The 16,830-nt window shown below is 39.0% G+C and overlaps 1 protein-coding gene across 1 annotated transcript in view; it reads right to left on the reverse strand.

Annotated features, from left to right (window-relative positions):
• Nucleotides 1–3,257, reverse strand: part of rab30 (RAB30, member RAS oncogene family) — a 49,296-nt gene extending 46,039 nt beyond the window's left edge. The window contains exon 1 of the mRNA XM_052026346.1: nucleotides 3,097–3,257. The gene's annotated coding sequence lies outside the window, so the exon portion shown is untranslated. The remainder of the gene's footprint in view (nucleotides 1–3,096) is intronic.
• Between the last annotated feature and the right edge of the window lie 13,573 nt (nucleotides 3,258–16,830).

Raw genomic sequence — 16,830 nt, forward strand, 5'->3', positions numbered from 1 at the left:
AAGCAGTAAGATTACATTACTAAAGAGGTCAAATATCATCCATTCAAAACATATTGTAAAGGACATCTTCAAACTTTTTAATTAATTAGTTTTGCAATTCACCGAGATATCCACTATATCTGGATTGTATAAACTGCCCTCATTGTATATTTTATCTTTCTCGTCAACACCGATAGTGATTGGGTTTTTATTTATATCTGTTAATTTTAATCAACCCTCCAAGATCACATCAGTAAGAAAATTAATTAGTTCATACACTTCATGTTTTTCCACTAACTCCAAGTTTTCTATTTGTTACTTCCAAAGTTGTAAATCATATTAAGTACTTCATTCGGCAGTAGTAAAAGCAGAATGGAAAATAGATAAAAAGTAATATTTTAATGTTACTAGAAACAGATGTTTGACAAAACAAGTCATTTCCTAACTTTTCATTTACCATAAAATGGGAAGAATCATGCTGTTTGAGAAAAATGGTTTCAAACTGAACCACTGACATTTAGCCAATCCAAACTAAAGCAAGTCCCAGACTTTAGACTTATGAGCATTGAGCTGTTTTAGGGCTTTGAGGGACCAAATCTGTCTGTTTGTCCCAACGGCAACACCCACTCAGAGATTCTTCCCCCCGCCCCCAAAAACAAAAACATACATAAAAAAAGAAAGTCACAATTCAGATTCAAAATCTCATTGCTATAAATGGAACTTGTGCAGCAAAAATTTCAGGTAAAGGGAGAAGGTTTAAAATAATTTGCATTTATTTTGATGTGGATGTGCTTCATTAAATTTTCTAAGCAAATAGTTCGTTTTAAATTATTGTTAATTTTTAATGCAATAGCCTTAAAAATGCCAATGCTTCACTAAATGTCACAGTCAGCCCAGGGTTCCCGCATCACACCATCCTCAGCACAGTCACTGTCTGGATCATGCCAATAGACTTCAGGATGTATAGGCCTCCCGGACTACAGGTGGTAGTTCCAGGCAGCTTGCAGTTTCCAGCCCACAATTTAACAGCTGTACTCTGAAGTTATTTCAACATAAGACTGACTTTCATTAGGGACATTGGTATCAATATCATAGAAACATTTGACTCACCCACCCCCACCCTGAATTTTAAGTCTAGCAAGGTAATCAATGTCAGTAGCATAACAATCCATTTTGTAGGAAACACCCACCAAGTACAGAAGTGATTTTATACAAGATATTTAGTATCCAGCATCTCTGCATTTAGGTGAGAGGTTAACAAGAGATGGCTGTCGAAGTGATCTTTAAAAGGAAAGGAGAATTAATGATGTCAAAAATGATTTAAATTAAAAAAAAGTACCTGGATATCAAGACTCAAATAATTCCAGGCAAACACCAATGTTAGATGAGGGAGAGAATTTGTAGATTAGAGGAGAAAGAACAAACGTTACTGCTCCTATATTTGAGAAAGAGTGATTTGATGACAAAGTCCACAATTGCTCCTACTGTTATTACAACAGCAGTAACCACCACCAGATATCATCTGCAGTGACTACATTCATAGCATTAGCTCTGAGTATCTGTGGCAACTGCACCATACAGATTTTATGTTCAACCTCTTACACTGAATGCTCCATTCTACTTAGTTGCTACAATAAAAAAGGATTTTTCCACACAAGTTGGTGATAAAAGTAACATATTTACAATCTGCAAATAAATTGATAGTACATTGTGCTGTTTCAAAACAAATTGAACGATTTTCACTTACTCCACATATTTGGCAGCTCTAAACTTCAGACCCAAATTGACAATTGTTAAATTACCCCAACTCCACTCTTGAGCCAAAATGGTATTGTCAACTGCTCAGTGAGTGAACTTTTAATTATATGAATTGTAATATTTTAGGATCCGAGTCATTGAAAATAAAGCATTTGAATATTTACATTTCAAGTAGAACATATTCCACTATTTAATACATGTTTAAATTTGGATAACACATCTTAGTGCCTGGATTTCAAACTCACAATTTTGTACAATGTATGAACCAGATGTCACCCCATATTCAGAAAGAATATTTCAAAAACAATGCATTCAGTTATTTCCTACAGTATTAACAGTGAAGCATTAATTTAATCTGTTGCATCTTATTTGGATTTTATACAGTTAATTTTATACAGGTTATCTTGATCTTTACAGTTTTGCAAAGTTACATATTAAAGCCAGAAAAATAAGTTAAGCAGACTGGCAAACTAAATCAGTGCATAACTTCAAATCTATTCTAGTAAATTCAGTCACGTTAAAAGCTTAAAGCACCAAATCTTTGTTAAACCCCAACTTTAAAATACCTCACAAAATGTACAAGGCACATTCTACTCAAGTATATTCTATGATGCTACTTTACAAGATGTTAAGTTTTGGGGATAGGGATATTGATCTAATTTTGTAAAAGTGCTGCTTGAAGATTAGAAAAGTTTGTCAGCTATGTATTGCACTTATGCAAAAAGTGAAGCAAGTACAAGTTTTTTTAAATTTAAATAACATCCTTTTTTTTTGCCCACACCATCCATGAAGGATTTACTGATCTATTATACCTTATGTCCTCAGGATATCAGAAGTAAACCGTACAAAATAGTAGTGCTCTTTCCAATGCATAAGCAAAATAATTAAAAGTGAAAATCGTCTAGTCATTTCATTCCCTAAATTGAGGGTAACATAAATATTTATGCCCTTTGGAAAAAAGTTGCAATTTTAAAAATCAGGTTTTCCTTTTTTTAAAAAAAACAAGCACAGTATGCAAAATAAATCACAGCTTATTTTAAATTAAGCCAGTGTTAAAAATTTAAAAATTAAAATATTTAAAAACAAATCATATATTTTCACTTTAGAAAACTAAAAATAGCCTTTAGTCCTCTACATACAATGAGCCATGACGCTGTAAATACTTAAAAATCAAACAATACAATAGTAATTATGCCAATATTAAATACACAAATGACCAATATAAAATCAGTCCGGAAACCACGACTACTTCGGACTGATTTCCATGAATTCTGTTGGAAGTGGGAGAAAACACAAGCATACCAATGAAGGTAAGAAGTCGTTCACAACACAAAAAACCACTTTGAAATAAAAACTTACTTGCTTCGGGTTTTTTTTCCCTTGTCGTTGCTGTGTGAAAGGTGGAGTTACAGTGTGCTGGAGAGTACAGCAGTCATGCCCTGCTTTTGACTCTGTCTCCAGCGCTGCACCACAGGACGCTACATTGCACAATGCACCCACTTTCTCCCAGCTTTAACAATGACGTAATTTCTTTCGAAACGGAAACGGGAGCTGGAATTCAAACGCGATGGTTGTCGGGATTTGTAGTCATTTGCCGGTTGCGCATGCGCGTAGCCTATTTATTGCCACTAGGTCTTTGTCTTGGAAGAGTTCTGAGGGTTTTGGAGGTGGGCTGGGCGTTATGTAGCTCAGCACTTCTGACTAGCAAATGCGATTCATGTAATCACTGCACTTTTGTCATTTTTCTGAAAATGCTGAGTTTTGTAGGGTTGCACATTTCCATCTACAACCACAGAATGTTTTTTTCATGTGATCCAAATGAGGAGAGCAAACAGCAAGTGTGAGTAGGAAAGTCAACTGCAATAGACGTCAAAGCCAAACAAAACCCCGTCCACATCAGTGCTTGAATACCTGCCCTTACAGTGAGGGTATTGTAGTTCAGAGTCAGGTAAGGGAGTCCTGGTGGAATTCCTCTCCAAATACAGGCCGTCCCCGGGTTACGAACGCCCGATTTATGGACACCCCACATAAGATTGAGCACCAATAATATTATCAATTTCAGAAGTCCGACGTACGTGCATACGTTCGTTCTTACGAATAGCAGAACTAGTTTCATTTCTCTCCACGTGTTGTAATTATTCTTTCTGATCTATTGTTATGCCATTTGTTACAATACTGTGGAGGCATAGTTTCCAGATGGATCTTTGTGTATTTTCCAGCTTACGGACGATATCGAATTATGGACGTCTGTAAAAACAGAACCTGTTCATTACCTGGGTACCAGAAATACTGAGCTTGTATGGCAAATTGTAGAAATTGTAAGGTTAAGAAACTGCAAGTGTAAAAAGACCCTGGTGGGAGTTATACACAGGCCTCTGAGTAGTAGCCAGGATGTAGGGTACAAGTTAGAACAGGAGATTGAAAAGGCACGTGAGAAAGGCAATGTTACGATGATCATGGGAGACTTCAAGACTGGGAAAATCAGGTTGGTACTGGATCCCAAGAGAAGGAATTTGTAGAATGCCTATGAAATGGCTTTTTAAAGCAGCTTGTGGTCAAGCCCACTAGGGAAAAGGCAATATTTGATTTAGTGTTGTGCAATGAACCAGATTTGATTAGGGAGCTTAAGGTAAAGGAACCCTCAGGAGGGACTGATCAACATATGATAGTATTCACCTTGCAGTTTGAAAGAGAGAAACTGAAATCAGATTATTGATATTACAGTTGAGTAAAGGTAACTACAGAGGCATGAGAGAGGAGTTGGCCAAAGTTGATTGGAAGGGGACCCTAGCAGGGATGATGGTAGAGCAGCAACGGCTGGATTTTCTGGGAGTAATTCAGAAGACGCAGGATCAGTTCATCCCAAAGAAGAAGAAGCATTCTAAAGGGAGGATGAGGCAACGGTGGCTGACAAGGGAAGTCAAGACAGCATAAAAGCAAAAGAGAGGGCATACAATACTGCAAAAATTAGTGGGAAGCTAGAGGATTGGGAAGCTTTTAAAAACCAACAGAAGGGAACTAAAAAAGCAATAAGGGGAGAAATGATAAAATATGAAGGTGAGCTAGCCAATATTATAAAAGAGGAGACCGAAAGTTTTTTTTCAGATATATAAAGAGTAAAAGAGAGGCAAGAGTGGACATCGGACCACTTGAAAATACTCTGGAGAATTAGTAATAGTGGATGAACTGAATAAGTATATTGCATCAGTCTTCACTGTGGAAGACATGAGCAACATGCTTGAAATTCGAGAGAGTCGGGGCAGAAGTCAAAGTAGTCGGTATTACTAAGAAGAAGATGCTTGGGAAGCTGAAAGGTCTGAAGGTGGATAAGTCACCTGGACCAGATGGACTACGCCTCAGGGTTGTAAAAGAAATAGCTGAAGAGATAGTGGAGAATGAGTAGTGATCTTTCAGGAATCACTTTAATCAGGAATGGTTCCCGAGGACTGAAAATCGCAAATGTCACTCCACTCTTTAAGAAGGGAGGGAGGCAAAAGACAGGAAACTATAAGCCAGTTAGCCTGACTTCAGTGGTTGGTAAGATGTTAGAGTCCATTATTAAGGATGAGGTTTCAGGGTACTTAGAAGCACATGATAAAATAGGCCAAGGTCAGCATGGTTTCCTTGAAGGGGAGACCATGCCTCACAATCTGTTGGAATTCTTTGAGGAAGTAACAGGCAGGATAGACAAAGGAGAGTCAATGGATGTTGTTTACTTGGATTTTCAGAAGGCCTTTGACAAGATGCCGCACATGAGGCTGCTAAACAAGATAGGAGCCCATGGTATTACAGGAAAGGCACTAGCATGGATAGAAGATTGGCTGACTGGCAGAAGGCAAAGAGTGGGAATAAAGGGGGCCTTTTCTGGTTGGCTGCCGGTGACTAGTGGTGTTCCACAGGGGTTGGTGTTGGGTCCGCTACTTTTCACAATATATGTTAATGATCTGGATGATGGAATTGATGGCTTTGTGGCTAAGTTTGCGGATAATACAAAGATAGGTGGAGGGACAGGTAGTGTTAAGGAAGCAGGGAGTCTGAAGAAGGACTTGGACAGGTTGGAAGAATGGGCAAAGAAGTGGCAGATGGAATACAGCGTAGGGATTGTATGGTCGTGCACTTTGGTAGAAGGAATAAAGGCATAGGACTATTCTAAATGGAGAGAATATTCAGAAATCAGAGGTGCAAAGGGAGTTGGGAGTCCTAGTGCAGGTTGCGTCGGTAGTAAGGAAGGCAAATGCAATGTTAGCATTCATTTCAAGAGGACTAGAATATAAAAGCAAGGATGTAATGCTGAGGCTTTATAAGGTGTTAGTCAGACCAAGTTTGGAATATTATGAGCTGTTTTGAGCCTCATATCTGAGGACGGATGTGCTGGCTTTGGAGAGGGTCCAGAGGAGGTTTATGAGAATGATCCTGGGGATAAAGGGGTTTATGTATGAGGAGCATTTGATGGCTCTGGGCCTGTACTCATTGGAGTTTAGGAGGATGAGGGGGGATCTTATTGAAACCTACCGAATATTTAAAGGCCTGGATAGAGTGGACATGGAGAGGAAGTTTCCGGTAGAGGGAGAGTCTAGGACCAGAGGGCACAGCCTCAAAATAAAAGGACATCCTTTTAGAACTGAGATGAGGAGAAATACCTTTAGCCTGAGGGAGGTAGTTTGGCTCTTTTAAAATGTGATAATCATTAATTCAGAGCAATGTTAAGAGGACATTGAAACTTCAACTCAGTGCACACAGGTTTCCTGAGTTTCGCAGAACTTAGCCATGAATCTGAAAGCAGGGCAGAGTACAAGGTCTGAATGCTTGACAGAGAAAGCTAGGAGTAAACACCATAGCCTCATAGTTGCTTTTTTGAGTGATCCTATGAAAAGATTTATTCACAAATCTTGTTTTTGAACATCATGCAGCAAACTTTGGAGATAGTTCAATTAGATTTGAATTTAGTTTTGTCTCGCTAAATATGCTGCCTGACCTGCTAATTATTAAACATTTCCTGTTTTGACTTTATGATATTGTTTTCATTTGACTTTATGATATTGTAGATATTTGCAATATACTGGAACAAGTCCAGTTGAATAAAAACAAATAAGTCCAGCTATGTATTTGATGTTTTGGCAATTCTTTAGCCATAGCTGTCAAAATGAACACTATGATCAAGTTCTTTGCCTTAGGATCCGCCAAGACTCTGCTGGAGATGCAGGTCAGATCTTTCATTCAGCCCTACTTAAGTTGTAAGCAATGCCTACTTTGATGTCAAAATGAGTGAACTCTTGATCTGTTTCATTTATGTGGCTTTTATTTTTAGGCCTCCAATGAACATCATAAAATGGTTAATGGTAGGAACCATCATGAAATATTGAATGTTAGCATATAAGTAATCCAATCAAAGCAAAATCAAATATGAATGCATCTTGTTTTTATTTCTTTCTACCAGTGTCAAATAACTTTTACTGACATATGAAAATTAATTTGTTCTTAAATATGTTTGATTCAATTAACTACAGCAACAAGCATTTTCAAAACATCACAAAACTCTTGAAAAAAGGAATACAAAAAAAGGAATGCAAGCCAAATAGGATGTTGGATTGGGTTAAGAAAAAGCTTGTTCAAAGATAAAGATTTAAAGGGGTATAATAAAGGAGGAGAAGGAGGTGGAAGAGATAGGATGACTTAATAATGAAATTACTGATCTTGGAGCTCAGGTAGCTGCTTGTGATGAGGGAAGGGGATGGAGAATGCACAAGTTTTTCAGTGGGCTGTAAGGCTAGAGGACTTTAGAGAGATAGGAGGCACGTGATGGATTTTAAACTCATGCATAACTTTAGAGTGAAATTGAAAATATTGGAAATAGTTGGCAAATGAGGCAACACCAATGGAGAGGGGGACTGACAGATTTTCTGAACCGTTGGATGTTACTCTTATTGATAAACTAAATCATTTTAAATTTACTTTTTATAGATGTTATTCAGTAGTATAATATTTTTTTCAGTGAACCAGATTAGTTTAAACTCATTCATAATGATTGCATTAATTGTCATGGGACAATGTTGAAGCACTCTGTTGTCGAATATGATGGTTGATTCTAGCTAATCTCTCCACTCTAACACAAACTCTTCCCTTTGTTCTCTCCATCCTTCCCATATCTCTTCCTTCTCTGCATCTCTAAACATGTTTTAAAGTTCTAACTTTTCCCAGTTCTTACAAAAGGTCATCAACTCAAAATGTTATCTTTGTTTCTTTCTCCATAAATGCTGCTTGACCTACGGAGATTTTCCATGATTTTCAGTTTTGTGTTTCCAGTTTTTCTTTTGCAAACCACTTACATCTACCTTAAGCCCAACGTTAACTACTTTTTTCAGTACAAGGGCACATTTGCTTCTTTTGAACTTCATGCCCTCTTCTTGATGCTGCCATCAGGCAGGAGGTACAGGATCCTGAACACCCACATCACAGGGTTCCCCCACCCCCACTGCCATCCGGTTCTTGAACTGACCTTAAAACTTAACACTACCTCGCACTATATTTTTTTATTTCTCTCTCAATCTTGCAATCCTGTATTTGTTTATTTTGCACACATGTAAGCTATGTAAAATTTATGTTAATTTAAGCTTATGTTAACATATTTATCCTCATCTTGTAATGTACTGTGCTACTGCAGCAAAAGGCTAATTTTCATGGCATTTATACCCTGAGTATGTATACCTATGTCAACAATAAATTTAAACTTCATATTGAGCTTGTCTAGCCACTTGAACACTTTATCTAATGTACAAAGATTTTCTTCTTCATCACCTTTGGATGCTGGTACATTTTATTAATTGCACAGACAACGATTTGTATCTTGAAGCATACTGTCCATTGTAGCTTGAAATATCTTCAGTGATGATTTCATACCATTATATAGTTTTAGTGTTTGAAAACCAGAACCTTATGTGCATTAATTGTAAAATATTGCTGATTCGCCTTAACTACATTCAGTTTATTTTATGCATGTGATAGATATATTTGGTGAAACTGTTGTTCTTGTTAACTCTTCATATAGATCCTGTAAAGTTGGTAATGGGGACTGTTTGTCATTAGTTGCCCAATTCAATAATCATCACGTAGTTGGACAGTTGGTTTTTCTACTGCTGGTGTTGCCCAATCATCCTGCCTTGCCTTCACTAGAACTTCATTTTGTTATTCATTATTTAACTCTTCCTCTTGCTAGTTCTTCAAAGCATATGTGATTTTTCACCTGGCTTAATAAAAATACAAACACTATAACCTGTAATACCCATGAAAGTAAGCTGGAACATTTCAGCACAATTTTCCAGTAGTATGTTTAAGTATGGTTTTGAAACATTCATGGTGAACATCTCTTTCTACTCTGGCCAATCTTTGCCCATCTATGTCAATCATTTAGTATAATCAGTTAGAACCATTGGTAGCTTATTTGCTAAATGATTCAATAAATATTTCATCTGGCCTAAAGTTTTTTTGTAGTTCATCTGAACAAGTTTTGAAGTTCATTACTCTTCATCAGTGGTGCCTGGCCAGATTTACTCAGAAATATGTCCTTTTCAAGATTGAGCAATCTACTGTCCATTGACCATTTTAACATACTTTTGTCTTGAAACCTATTCATTTTCCAACATTGCCACTGGTGGCATAATGCTATCTAATATAAGTCAAATTCCACATTGTCTCAGTGGCTTCAATACTGTGTAGACTTACTCTCTGTGATTTTGTTTCCAACTGGGAAAACTTCCTGTCTGTGAAGAAATCAAGTCAGTGAAGTTTGCTTAGCTAACTACCTTGTCTATAGACTTGCATGCTAAGGATCTATACCTTTTTTTCTGACAGTTAAAATCTTCTGTGTTTTGAATTGACATGAGTGGTGAATGTCTTCTCTTATATCTATACCAGTAATTCACACCAGTCTCACCTTGTGCTGTGGATTTTGCTTTGGAACGGTAGGCTTTGCTTCTGAACTATGACTTGTAATCAAATTGCAGAAAACTGTAAAAGCAATGGGGTTATAGTAGGGGGGAATCTCAGCTTTCTCAGTTTTAACTGGGATTGCCTTAGTTCGAGGGGCTTGGATGAGGCAGAATTTGTTAAGTGTGTCCAAGATAGTGTTTGAAGACAATATGTACAGAAAATAGTCCTACCAGTGATGGGGCTGTACTTGACCTTATCTTAAGTAAAGAAACCAGGCAGGTGGTGGAAATGTTGGTTGGGGAACACTTAGGAAACAGTGACCATAATTCTGTAATCTTCAAGGTAATTACGTAAAGGGATATGGTTGGTCCTCAGCTTAAGGTCCTAAATTAGGGAAAGGCTGACTTCAATAGCGCAAGAGAAGAACTGGTGAAAGTAGACTGGGAGCCATTCTTTGTTGGTAAAACAACACCTGACAAGCCAGAGTCTTCTAAAAGAGAGTTATGATTGCAGTTAAGGTCCAGTATGTTCTTGTAAAGGTGAAAAGCAAAGATGACAAGATTAGGGAGCCTTAGATTATGAAGGTTATTGAAGATTGATTAGGATAAAAAGGAAGCACATAACAGATATAGGCAACTACAATCAAGAAAGTCCCTTGAAGAATATTGAGGGTATAGAACAGTACTTAAGAAAGAAATTAAGCAGGCAAAAAGAGGCTATGAAATAACCTTGACAAGTAGAAAGATTGAGGAGAATCCTAAGTTCTATTTTAAGAGGAAGAGGATAGAGTGAGTCCCCTTAGAAACCATAGCGGTAATCTATGTGTGGAACCAAGGAATGTTGGCGAGGCCCATCTGCATTCAACAAGGAGTAGGATGTGGAGGATAGTGAGTTCATGGAGAGAAATGTTCATAGTCTGGAGCATGTCAGTATGAAGAAGGTGAAGATGTTAGATGTCTTGGAATGCATAAGGATGGATAAATCCCCAGGGCTGGGTGTGATCTATCCCAGAATGCTTTTGGAGATGACATAGGACATTGCTTGCTCCCTGACACAGATTCTTGCATCTTTGTTAGCCACAGGTGAGGTACCAGAAAACTGGAGGGTGGTTAATGTTGTTCTTTTATTTAAGATGGGCAGCAGGGATAAGCCAGGTAACTACTGGCCAATGAGCCTTACATCAGTGGTAGGGAAATGGCCCAAATGGTTAAGGCACATGGGATCCAAGCTGAGTTGGCGAATTGGATCCAAAATTTGCTTGGTGATAGGAGACAGAGTGTGGTGGTGGAAGGATGCTTTCCTGATTGGGACTAGTGGTGTACTGCAGGGATCGGTGTTGGAACCTTTGCTGATTGTGATATATATTGACAACTTGGATGTGGATATGGAAGTTATGATTAGTAAGCTTGCGAATGACATGAAAGTTAGTGATGTTGTGGGTAGCAAGGAAAGCTACAGCGGGATATAGATCAGATGGAAAGTTGGACAAAGCATTGGCAGGTGGAATTTAATCCTGACAAGTGCGAGGTGGTGCATTTTGGGAAGTCAAATAGAGGTAGTAGAGTAAATGGTAGGGCACTAAGGAATGTTAATGAACTGAGAGACCTTGGAGTTCGAGTCCATAGTCCCCTGAAAGTGACAACACAGGTGGATTGGGTGGTGAAGAGGGCATATGGCATGTTTGCCTTCATAGGTCGGGGCATAGAATATAAGATTTGAGATGTCATGATGCAACTTTACAAAACATTGTTTAGTCCACACTTGGAGTATTGTATGCAGTTCTGGTCACCACACTATAGAAAGGATGTGATTGTGCTAGAGAGAGTGCAGAGGAGATTCACCAGGATGTTGCTTGGATTAGAAGACTTTAGTCATGGGGAGAGATTGGATAGGGAGGGTTTGTTTTACCTAGAGTGAAGGAGGCTGAGTGGTGATGTTACGGACTCAGTGAAAGTCCCTTTAAGATAGAGAGTGTGTGTGTATGTGTGTGTGGGGCGTGCTTACGTCAATAGAAGATAAAGGACGTAATGACGTTGTTGAAGAAGTTAGAAGAAGCAGGAGAGAGAGAGAGAGAAGGGAGAGAGACACCAGCCTGCGAGTTTTCTCTATCGATGGATGAGAAACAATAACTGTATCTGCCACTGAAATCCATGTATGGAAGTTGGAAGTAATCCGGTGGGGTTCACTTTGTTGCTGACCTGTAGAAGGAAACAGGTATTTGTGTGTGGACGACCACGATTCGGATGCTTTTCGGGGTGAGGAAGTCACTACCGAGTAAACACTGGAGTGTCGTTTGGGTTCCATCGTGGAACATTTGGATTTCGTATTTACCCTCCCTATGTTTCTCTACGTCTACGTCTTATCTTCAGACAACGGTGGTTGTTGAAGAAGCCCTTGCTCATGTTTCACCTTATGACTTGCGGAACTGAACTTTAAGAACCATTCCGGAACTGGGAGTTTGGGACTTTGTCACACACACACACGGCGAGTTTAGTTTTGGGGTTAATGTTCGAGGTTTAACATTTTTGAATTCTAACATACTAACATTTTTACTTTTATTTTACGTATTATCATAAGTAGTAATTAATAAAATAGTTTTTAACACTGAATCATGCTCAGTGTGTTTCTTTTGTTGCTGGTTCGTGACAGTGATCTGATAGAGATATATAAAATTCTGAAAAGTATAGATAGCCAAAATCTCTTTTCCTTGGTGGGGTATCAAAAACAAGAGGGCAGAGGTTTAAGGTGTGAGATTGAGTTTTAAGTGGAATCTGAGGTGAAGTCCTTTTACACAGAGAGTGGTTGATACTTGGAACATGCTCCCAGAGGAGGTGGTGGAATCAGATACAATTACTGCTTTTCAGAGGCATTTAGACTGACACTTCAATAGACAAGGCATAGAAGGATACTGTCCTAATGTGGGGAAGTGGTATTAGTGTAGATGGACTAAAAGGTCAGCATGGCCGTGATGGGCTGAAGGGCCCATCTCTGTGCTGTACAATTCTATAACTCTATGACTGTAAACAGCCGTCACAGTTATTATGTTGCATTGCATTGGATAATCTTCTTCAGCATTCCTCTATGTCATTTCCGTGGATTAAATAATTACGGTAAGTTGGATGTCATAGTCTTGCTAACTACTTAAAAAGATTAACTGAATCTGAAACATCAAATCCTGCAATCTATTTCTTCCTCCTGCAAAACAGACATAAAGTTTGCCACACAGCTCTCCATCATCTAACTCATCAGAACCCTCAACATAGAAATTCCTAATCAAAATGAAAAATCATGCCTCATAATATAACATTCACTTCTCTCTAAACCAGCTAAAGCTTGCAATTCATTCAAGGCACATGCCCCTTGAGGTGGTGTTATGTAGATTAAGGTGGCACAATGGCTGAATACACCAGCCTTTCACTCTGGCTCTTGATATCAGACCTAGCTAAACCTACTGGAATTCAATTGTCCTCTACCAATTGACTGGAAAAATCCAAGCAACATACATGTAGTCTCAATGAAATTCCATAGACCCATTCCCATTTTATTGCCCATTTAAGTTTGATCTCTCATTCGGAAAAGCTGCTATGAGAAATGAATAACAATTCAAAAGGATGACAACTTCTGAGGAGGAATTAAAGGTACATTGTTGAAACAGTAGAAGCAGCCTTATTTTGTATCCAACCTTGCTTCAACTTGAGATGGGAAAGCATTCTACTTCCAATTGGTAGCATCTGTTACCACAAAGAACACTATAAAAAACAGTTAGCCTTCACAAGTTCATGTAAATCTTTACTATCCATCTGATCGTTCATACAATGTAATGCCTCTTAATCAAACATTCCCCCATGTTCTTGTGCAATTGAGCATTAAAATTTTCCATAAGCAGCGCTGATGTTGACCTTCAGGAATGGCAAACAAAGCTGCATCTCAGCAAATTACAGTAATGATGATTGTGTTCAGATTTTAGATCCAGTCCTTTCAACTCAGGAACCTCATCTGTGTTCAGTAAAGTATCGGCTATATATACCAGGGGTTACAAAACAATGTACTGTAATGGATATCGGAAGTTATAGGTACAATAATGTAACACCCAAGCAGACATCCTGTAAGTTTTGAAATGCAGCATTCTAATTGATCAACAGCTGAAAATCAAAGCACCTTAATGTGCACATTACCATTATTACATTAAGCATATGAACAAGCAGGAAAGGAGCTTCCTGACCAAGCAGTAAATGTATCATGAAACCGGTATGATGCATCATTAATGAATATGTTTCTTCATTGCACTGTGAATTTAGCCAATGTGAAAACCAGCAGCACAGTGCATTTGAAATAATGTGGTCTTCATTCCATACAGATACTTAACATAAGCCACATGGCGGGTCATCAGTACATGAACATTTACTCAATAGAGAAATTTCAGTGCAAAATCAGAAGCTGTTATTGTCTAAACATGTCAGTCCATAGCAACGTCAATAAAATTACCAAATTCAGTATGTGTGCCCATCACAGTGGCTCAATAAAACAGAATTGCCATGTCTGAGTCATCCTAAATTCCCTGTCCAATTCTCTATTTAATTCCACCAGATAAGGGTTCCTACATAAATTTGGAGATTCAAAATGTCAGTATTAGATACTTAATGTTGGAGTATAGTGTTTGGGACATCTGGAGCAGGATGGTTGGCCTTATCAGTGAATAAGTGTAAGACTCAACTGCCTAGAGATTGAATTTCACTTATTATTAATACAATAAAACATTCTTCAATATTGGTGCCAAATTTGGTCCCCTCAAATCAAAATCGCCAAGTTGATAAAATGATTTTTTTGTCAACTCAGTGCCAGTGTGATTCCTCTGACATACTGGTGAGTAGCAAAGAGATCTACTGTGGCTATTTGGGAAGATCCTGCAGTGAAGAAGTGAAGAATCAATATGGCCTCAACTTCCATGGTGAGACCGGTCTGGACACAAGTGCACGATCAAAGACCTCCCTGCAGAATTTCACATACCTCAGTGATGACAGACTTATAAAAGACGAACCTAAAAAAATACAGTGTTCGTCATAGAGACCCAGGAAGGATGTGGTGTCCCTGAAGACTCTCTGGAAGTTGGCTCTTCACAGATGGGTCTGCCCTTGCCCCCTGCCCAAGGACCTGAGTCCTCACTGAGTGACCAGCCATGCCCATATCAATGCTACTGGTAATGGAATGCTATCAGCAGCGTCTCTACAGTGGCATGCATAGAATGAGTAGCCTGGCAGCTAAATGCTGGAGAGAACACTTGCCGTCATTTTAAACACACTGTCAGCTTTGGAAGGTTTCTGCAGTGAATTCCGAAGGTGCCCACTCAGCTCTCCCGATGTCAGTAAAATGTCTCTTTCAATAGCAAAAAAAGCAACAAACCAGCAAGGTGTGCTCTTGGTTCCAGTAACACTGTTCCTCAATGGCCACAGTGTGGTACCTCAGCTTCAGTTTGTCTCAGTATGAGTGAAAGCAGGTGCTACATGAATAATGATGCCATTAGGCACCCATGATGCTGCAAAAAGGTCAGGCATTCCAGTATGGATTATCTGTGGGGGAATTGGCACAATTTCATCCAGAAATCATCATTAACACCATCTACTCCATGTAAGATTGATTCATATGCCTGTAGTGGCTGAAGAAACAGACTCATGCACTCCAGTTTCCAGACATACAATCCATCCATCATGCCTCTTTTTTCATCTACTCTAACATGTATTTGTGCAATTCGCCTTTAACATTTTCCACATTATCTACCTGCTGTGCAAATTGTTCCATATAATTAACATCATGTAAAGCAATTGCATTTAAACCATACAGAAGCATTGAAACTGACAGTCCAAAAGATGCGCGGTGTTGGCCTGGGTAATTTTATGGATGGGGTTGCCTGGCCCCACTCATTTGACATTATTATGATTCAGGAAGCCCTCTCAATAGGCTAGGCAAGCCTGTGATGAATTGAACTAGTTACAAATCACAAGGTTCAGTAAATATTAATTTATTTTTGCAAATATAAGTTAATTTGTCAAAGGTGATTATGTCCTTGGACCCTGGCACGGTGCCTGATGCTGGTGGTTCCCCCAGCGGATCGGGTTGCAGGAAAACATCTGCCAAATCTGTTCATACCGAGTTACTGATCTGCTTCTGCACCACAAAATTAAAGCAGACAAAGCATTCATTCAGAGGTAAGTGAGTTCAGGTTGAGGTATGGCAGATGATAGATCCTGTGGTCTCCATTCCTGCTACCATTTGCACTGATCCCCACACTGCTCCCTCAACCCCCTTTGCTGAGATACTATTCTGCATTTGTTCTATCTGGGACTGGGATTGGATATTTGAAGGCCAGGATTGTCCTGAATAAATAAGGATGGGAGGTCACTATGCTCCCTTGTTTTAGCCCCAAATCTCTTTCTAAAGCTCTTAAAGCAGGCTGTTCTGTACTTTGAATGTATTTGATAGGTTGGTTCTTCCTTTCCCATCAGTTTACTTGCAATCTTGCAGTCAAATTCTCCCAGTACCTTTCAATATTGTCACATGTCACATGAGGAGTGGCAGATGGAGTTCAATCCAGAGAAGTGTGAGGTGGTACACTTTGGAAGGACAAACTCCAAGGCAGAATACAAAGTTAGTGGCAGGATTCTTGGTAGTGTGGAGGAGCAGAGGGATCTGGGGGTCCATATCTGCAGATCCCTGAAAGTTGCCTCACAGGTGGATAGGGTAGTTAAGAAAGCTTATGGGGTGTTAGCTTTCATAAGTTGAGTTTAAGAGCCGTGAGGTAATGATGCAGCTCTATAAAACTCTGGTTAGACCACACTTAAGAGTACTGTGTCCAGTTCTGGTCACCTCATTATAGGAAGGATGTGGAAGCATTGGAAAGGGTGCAGAGGAGATTTACCAGGATGCTGCCTGGTTTAGAGAGTATGCATTATGAGGAGAGACTAAAGGAACTAGGGCTTTACTCTTTGGAGAGAAGGAGGATGAGAGGAGACATAATAGGGGTGTACAAAATATTAAGAGGAATAGATAGAGTGGACAGCCAGCGCCTCTTTCCCAGGGCATCAATGCTCAATACAAGAGGGCATGGCTTTAAAGTAATGGGTGGGAAGTTCAAGGGAGATATCAGAGGAAGGTTTTTTACCCAGAGAGTGG

Source organism: Pristis pectinata, chromosome 11 (genome assembly GCF_009764475.1).
Source record: "Pristis pectinata isolate sPriPec2 chromosome 11, sPriPec2.1.pri, whole genome shotgun sequence".
NCBI lineage: Eukaryota > Metazoa > Chordata > Chondrichthyes > Rhinopristiformes > Pristidae > Pristis > Pristis pectinata.